The following is a 7,380-nucleotide window of genomic DNA, read 5'->3' as shown; positions in this document are numbered from 1 at the left end:
TGTGAAATACTTACTTAGCCCTTGCAGTTAAAAAGGGAGAAAATTAACAAATAGATACAAAAATAATAGTAACACAATAAAATAACAATAACCAGGCTATATACAAGGAGTACCGGTACCAAGTCAGTGTACTGGGGAACGAGGTAGTTGGACTGATTGATTGAGGTAATATGTACATGATGGTTTGATGGGTGACTGATTGAGGTAATACGTATATGTATGTAGGGGGTGAAAAGCAGAAAGTCCAGGTAGCCATTTAATTAACTGTCTTATGGCTTTGGGGTAGAAGCTGTTCAGGAGCCTTTCGGTCCCAGACTTAGCATCCCCCGGTACCGCTTGCCGTGCGGTAAACCTGGTTCTCAATGTTAGAATGGAAAATCATGAATCAATGATGTATATTTCTGTGCTTTTCTTTTAGAGCAGGTTGGTGTGCCGTGGAGACAACAACCAGAGTTATGTCTGTGAATCAGACCACTGCTGTGGAGAGTCTCAGTGCTGCAGCTACTACTATGAACTCTGGTGTGAGTTACCAGCTTCCTTCTCTCTGCTCCCCTTTCCCCCTTGTCTTTCCCCTCCCTGTACTACTCCATGTCTCCTCTCCTCCATACAGTGTATGCCTAACCAGAGTTATTTGTGTGAGCCTGTTGCTATCTCCTCTGTTCTGCTCTCCCCCTCTATCCTCTCCTCATGTCGTATTCCCTGTCTATCCTCTGTCTCCATAGGTTGTGTAACTCTTAAATTAATACTGGGAGAGGGTAGCTCTAGTTGTTTACAGGCAGGGTTGTAAGTCTCATGTTACTGGCGCAGTCCCTTTTAATAATAACTCAAGACTGACTGCATGGGCTTTAAAGGTACTGAGTCTGGAGTTTTTTCATTTGTTGTGTAGGCCTATGTTGCGCTCAACAAATGATCCTGAGCACTGAGGTGCGTGTGTCAGAGGTTTGAGACCTACAGATCTGTTGGAAATGGATGCTACTGCATTAACACGTAGCTCTGTTTTCAGGGTTCTGGTTGGTGTGGACTCTCATCATCATATTAATGTGCTGCTGTGTATCTCAGCACCGGCGCTACAAGCAGAGTTTCCAGCAGCAGAGGAGACAGAATGAGATCAACCTCATTGTATACAGAGAGGCCCACAACAACACACAGCATCTCCCCCTCTATCTCAGTGAGTGCCTGTGTCTGTCTGTAGCATTTTGATATCCTTTAGTAGTGGTTTCTTTGCAGCAATTTGACCATGAAGGCTTGATTCACGTAGTCTCTGAACAGTTGATGTTGAGATGTGCCTGTTACTTGAACTCTGTGAGGCGCAATCTGAGGTGCAGTTAATTGCCCATTTCTGGAGCTGGTAACTGTAATGAACTTATCCTCTGCAGCAGAAGTAACTCTGGGTCTTCCTTTCCTGTGGCGGTCCTCATGAGAGACAGTTTTTGCAACTGCAGTTCTGTACATTTTCCCTATTGACTGACCTTCATGTCTTAAAGTTATGATGGACTGTCATTTCTCTTTGCTTATTATTTGAGCTGTTCTTGCCATAATATGGACTTAGTCTTTTACCAAATAGGGCTATCTTCCGCATACCAATCCTACCTTGTCACAACACAACTTATTGGCTCAAACGCAGTAAGGAAATAAATACCATAAATTAACTTTTAACAAGGCACTCCTGTTAATTGACATGCATTCCAGGTGACTACCTCATGAAGCTGGTTAAGAGAATGCCAAGAGTGTGCAAAGCTCTCTTTAAGGCAAAGGGTGGCTACTTTGAAGAATCTCAAATATAAAATATATTTTGATTTGTTTAATTTAAATGCGGAAGACTTATTTCAGCTGAAGGTATTCAGTTGTACAACCGACTAGGTATCCCCCTTTCCCTTAATTTTTTTTGGTTACTACATGATTCCATGTGTTATTTCATAGTTGTGATATCTTCACTATTATTCTACAATGTAGAAAATAGTACAAATAAAGAAAAAAACATTGAATGAGTAGGTTTGTCCAAAGGATTGACTGGTACTGTATATCAAGACATTTCAATTAATATCCGCTCCTTCCCTCTCTCGTTGTATAGGATTCCTGCCTGACTACATGCTGCCAACCTATGAGGAGGTAGTTGACAGCACTGCCACTCCTCCCCCTTCCTACAGTCCCCCTCCAGTTAGCCTCTCTGTCCACCCAGCACCCTGACTGCCCTCGTCCTTCCCCCAGACCACCACCACATACCCAGACACAACCCCCACTGCGGCCCCCCGTGTCTACACCGGGGGAGCATGGCAATGGTTTCCCTGACAACAATAACTCGGCATTGGGCAGGTAACTGCGCTTTACAGGCGACTCGGCAATCGAGATGTGTGATAACCAGGAACTCTGGGAGGGAGGAGGAAGACACATGCTGGGAAGGGAGGATGAAGAAAACATCTGTGATAGATGCAGACCCCAGATTCAGATCCACACAGACACCAATATACACACAGACATAGAGACTTGAAAAAGCGAGTTGATCCCCCAAACCTGTGAGTGAGAGGTGTGTGTGTGTGCCTGTGAATGTGTCCCTCCTTAGAAGAAAGTAGCACAATGCTTGCATCACAATGTGCATTCCTCTGTAATGCAGCCGTGCCATATGTAGCCATATCTTAAGGTGGTGATGCTCTGACTCTAAAAGCCTGGAGTCTCACTGCTGTGCCACACAAAGGCCAGTAGATTATAGAGTTCCTGTACAGGTCAAAATATGAATTTATGCCATGTCGAACTGAATAGAAACTAAAAGCGGGCTGGCACGGTTGAGAGCTTTGCTGGAGGTACAAATTGGTTTCATAGAACCGCTTTCAACACTGTATACTTCCTCATTGGTTATGGGTCGAATTCAGGCATAACAGCGGCCTCTTGTGTTTTATATATATATATATATATAATCGTTGATTTATTCAGACAAGACATAAATGACTAAATGAGATACACAGTCTAACATCAACATATGATGTAGGAATATACACAACCGGAATGAACCAAGCAAGAGAGATGCGCCAAGAAGGATTACAAGGTATATTCTTATTTTTAATTTTTAGATTAGCATGGAGCATCATCGTCTGACCTCATGTTAGAGACACCACGTTTATTGCACAAAAACTCACACACCCAATGCAGTGCGGAGGTTAATGTTTGAAACAGTGAATATGACCGGTTTAATGTGTCTCGGTTATTGTAATGCGTCTTCAGAACTCCATTTTACTAAGGAATCACAAAGTCTTGTTACGTAGCCTTTCTGTAATATATTATATGATTGAATAGCCTACGCTTTGATTAATACTGTGTAGCCTTATTGGGAACTATGTTTCACATACCTATATAGAGTAGTAGAGCAGCTTCCAGAGGCAATGATTGTACTTCCGATGTGGTTTTATTTATTATTATTATTATATATATTTATATATAACAATAATTCTCTAAAGAAAAGTAAAATAACATTGAAGTAATATATATATAAAAACATTCACTACACATTAATTGAGTTTCAAAAGTTAAAATAAATCAAATAAGGTCAGGGGTTACAGTTGTATAAACCTATGGTAGTGTTGTAAGAATACAATGTTTTAAAAAAAGAGTTTTTGACTATTTCTATAGATTTTATAAAATATTGTATTTCAAGTAAAAATATATTGCATTTGGGAACAGATTTCCAATATGTGTTTTTGTGAATACAACATTTACCAGAGAGAATGAAGAAATTAATGACTAATTCAGCTGTTTTGTTTTCATTTGAGTAATAACAATAACAACATTACATCTTTCATTGTAGATACATGGGTCTTATTAATGAAATAAAACATGTAATTACTTAACTCGCTCCAAAATAACTTCACAGAGTTTCCGATGTGGGTGTGGTAGCGAATCAACCTTTATTTGTATGAGAGGCGAAGCCCAACTTGGCCAAAAATCTGTCTTCTCCAGCAGGTTGCAATGTTTTGTTTCTTTCACAAAAGCGATGAGTTTTTGTATGGAGGTCAATGAGAGGCTGTGGGAGTTTTATTTGATCAAAGTTTCGTAATGCTTAGGTTGTTACTAGTGTACTGATAAAAGTCGGTAGGACACCTGACATCTCGGCAACTTTGAGATAAAACACTTTATATCGAAGTTGTCTCAAGATTACTTTGCATATTCATGACATGAGCTTCTTTCTCCATTTAAAACAGGCGGTTGACGTCAACAACAATATTGAAAACTAAATTAAAATAATGAGATGTATCCACCAATCCAAATAGAGGAATAGGTCGCATACACACATTTAACAGATGTTATTGAGTGTGTAGCGAAAAGCTTGTGTTCCTAGCTCCAACAGTGCAGTCATATCTAACAATTCACAACATTACACAAATCTAAAAGTAAAAGAATGGAATTAGGAAATATATAAATATTAGGATGAGCAAAGTCCAGAGTATAAATACAGTGTGTGTGTGTGTGTGTATATATATTATACAGTATTTGGGTGTGTATATGTGTGATGGGATGTATAGACATTATAGACACTGTGGATAGAATATTTAGTGTATCTGTAGAATACGTAGGATAGAATAGTATACATACAGCAATCGTGGAATAGGATGGTATTGACTAGAATACTGTATATACATATGAAATGAGTAAAGCAGTTTAAAGTGACCAGGGTTCCATTATTAAAGTGACAGTGTTCCATGTCTATGTACATTGGGCAGCAGTCTCTAAGGTGCAGGGTTGAGTAACCAGGTGGTAGTCAACTAGTGACAGTGACTAAGTTCAGGGCAGGGTACTGGGTGGAGCCCGGCTAGTGATGGCTATTTAACCGTCTGATAGCCCTGAGATAGAAGCAGTTTTTCAGTCTCTCATCCCAGCTTTGATGCACGTGTACTGACCTCGCCTTCTGGATGATAGCGGAATGAACAGGCCGTGGCTTAGGTGGTTGGTGTCCTTGATTATCTTTTTGGCCTGCCTGTGACATCGGTCCTGTAGATGTCCTGGAGGGTAGGCAGTGTGCCCCCCCGGGGATGCGTTGGGCAGACTGCACCACCCTCTGAAGAGCCCTGTGGTTGTGGACGGTGCAGTTGCCGTGCCAGGCGGTGATACAGCCCGACAGGATGCTCTCATTGTTGCATCTGTGAAAGTTTGTGAGGGTCTTAGGGGATTTCTTCAGCCTCCTGAGGTTGAAGAGGTGCTATTGCACCTTCTTCACCACACTGTCTGTGTGGGTGGACCATTTCAGATTGTCAGTGATGTGTACACTGAGGAACTTGAAGCTTTTCACCTCCACTGCGGCCCTGTCAATGTGGATGTGGGCGTGCGCCCTCTGCTGTCTCCACAATCGGCTCACTTGAGAAATACTGCACCGAACATCTTAGTTAGATGTAAAATGGCACAACTAAGTTTTCCTCTGCAAAAACGTCAAAATTAATGACAGATTTCGAGTTATCTTAGATTAATTCTGACTATTATGAGGAAGTGTATACTGGCTACGGCATCTCAAGATGGACAAACAGTACTACTGTCGCTTTTTCTAGTTTTTCAAGTGAAGATATTTTAAGGGAGTATGCAAGCTAGCCGAACTGGAGCATGAGGAAGCGTTTTAACTCTTTCAACATCTGTATCCATGGGAGCAAGTTTGGTTTTAGAAGTAGGGGGGACATTTTTGTTATTAATATTATTATTACTATTATTATTTTTATCCAGTTGGATAAACACTCCATTACAGACTACCGACCGCTCGGAGACGTCCGCATGGTCCTAAAGCACACCGTTTCCTCGTTTTGTATCACATTCCAATGATAAAACTGTGGGGGACATGTCCCCAGTGAAAGTTGCACCTACCTGTATCCACTGGTGTACTTAAAAACTGTTTTCTGTTGCAAATGTTGTATTGCAGGAGTGATGCTACCTTGTAGTTCTCTATACCATATGACAAATGAGCAATGGCTAGTCTCACTTTTACATATGCAAAGCTCTGAATGCAAAGCTCTGAATGTGGCATCCATAGACAGACCACTCTCAGCTGAGTCGGCAGAAAGCGGATGTTTCTGGTTTTCAGGGATACAGTATTTTCAACCTTACTGCTGTGGCCCCTGAAAAACAAAATTGAGGTGTCTCAAGTGTGCATGGCCAGAGCTCTATATAGACCATAATTATTGGCACCCTTGATAGACCATAAAATAAATATGCTAATAATGAGCTATATTGTATGCTAAAATATAGGGTTCAAAATGATTGCCACCTCTGTTTTCAATAATCTAGCACCCTCCGCTTGCAAGGATAACAACACTGAGCCTTTTTATAATATGTTTTATGAGATTGGAGAATACATTGGGAGGGATTTAGACCATCCCTCCATACAGAGTCTTTCCAGGTCCTTGATATCTGTCTGCTCTAATGGACGGCCTTCTTCAATTCAAACCACAGGTTTTCAATGGGGTTCAAGTCCGGAGACTGAGATGGCCACTGTGAAATGTTGATTCTGTGGTCAATTAACCATTTCTTTGTGGATTTTGATGTGTGCTTGGGGTTATTGTCTTGCTGAAAGATCCACGTGTGGCCAAGTGCCCGCCTCCTGGCAGAGGCAAACATGATTTTATCTAAAATGTCCTGGTAAGCTACTGGGTAAAGTTAATTACAGTTGAAGTTGGAAGTTTACATACACCTTAGCCAAATACATTTAAACTCAGTTTTTCACAATTCCTGACATTTAATCCTAGTATAAATTCCCTGTATTAGGTCGGTTAGGATCACCACTTTATTTTAAGAATGTGAAATAGTAGAGATAATTATTTATTTCAGCTTTTGTTTCTTTTGTCACATTCCCAGTGGGTCAGAAGTTTACATACACTCAATTAGTATTCGGTAGCATTGCCTTTACATTGTTGAACTTGGGTCAAACTTTTTGGGTAGCCTTCCACAAGCTTCCCACAAAAAGTTGTGTGAATTTTGGCCCATTCCTCTTGACAGAGCTGGTGCAACTGAGTCAGGTTTGTAGGCCTCCTTGCTCGCACACGACTTTTCAGTTCTGCCCACAAATTATCTATAGGATTGAGGTCAGGCCATTGTGATGGCCACTTCCAATACCTTGACTTTGTTGTCCTTAAGTCATTTTGCCACAACTTTGCAAGTATGTTTGGGGTCATTGTCCATTTGAAAGACCCATTTGCGACCAAGCTTTAACTTCCTGACTGATGTCTTGAGATGTTGATTCAATATATCCACGTAATTTTCCGTCCTGATGATGCCATCTATTTTGTGAAGTGCACCAGTCCCTCCTACAGCAAAGCACCCTCACAACATGATGCTGCCACCCCTGTGCTTCACAGTTGGGATGGTGTTCTCCGGCTTGCAAGTGTCATGACGTTGCCCTCTTTGGGTACAGCA

At 41.2% G+C, this 7,380-nt stretch overlaps 1 long non-coding RNA gene across 1 annotated transcript; it reads left to right on the top strand.

Annotated features, from left to right (window-relative positions):
* The first annotated feature begins 216 nt into the window (after positions 1-216).
* Positions 217-3,539, top strand: LOC124040789. Its single transcript, XR_006839788.1, has 3 exons — positions 217-521; positions 1,004-1,168; positions 2,072-3,539. It is a non-coding gene; the product is annotated as an uncharacterized LOC124040789 (long non-coding RNA).
* The last annotated feature ends 3,841 nt before the right edge of the window (positions 3,540-7,380 follow it).

Source organism: Oncorhynchus gorbuscha, linkage group LG08 (genome assembly GCF_021184085.1).
Source record: "Oncorhynchus gorbuscha isolate QuinsamMale2020 ecotype Even-year linkage group LG08, OgorEven_v1.0, whole genome shotgun sequence".
Classification (NCBI taxonomy): Eukaryota; Metazoa; Chordata; class Actinopteri; order Salmoniformes; family Salmonidae; genus Oncorhynchus; species Oncorhynchus gorbuscha.
Note: the sequence above shows the minus strand (reverse complement) of the source record. Positions and strands in the feature narration are given on the sequence as shown.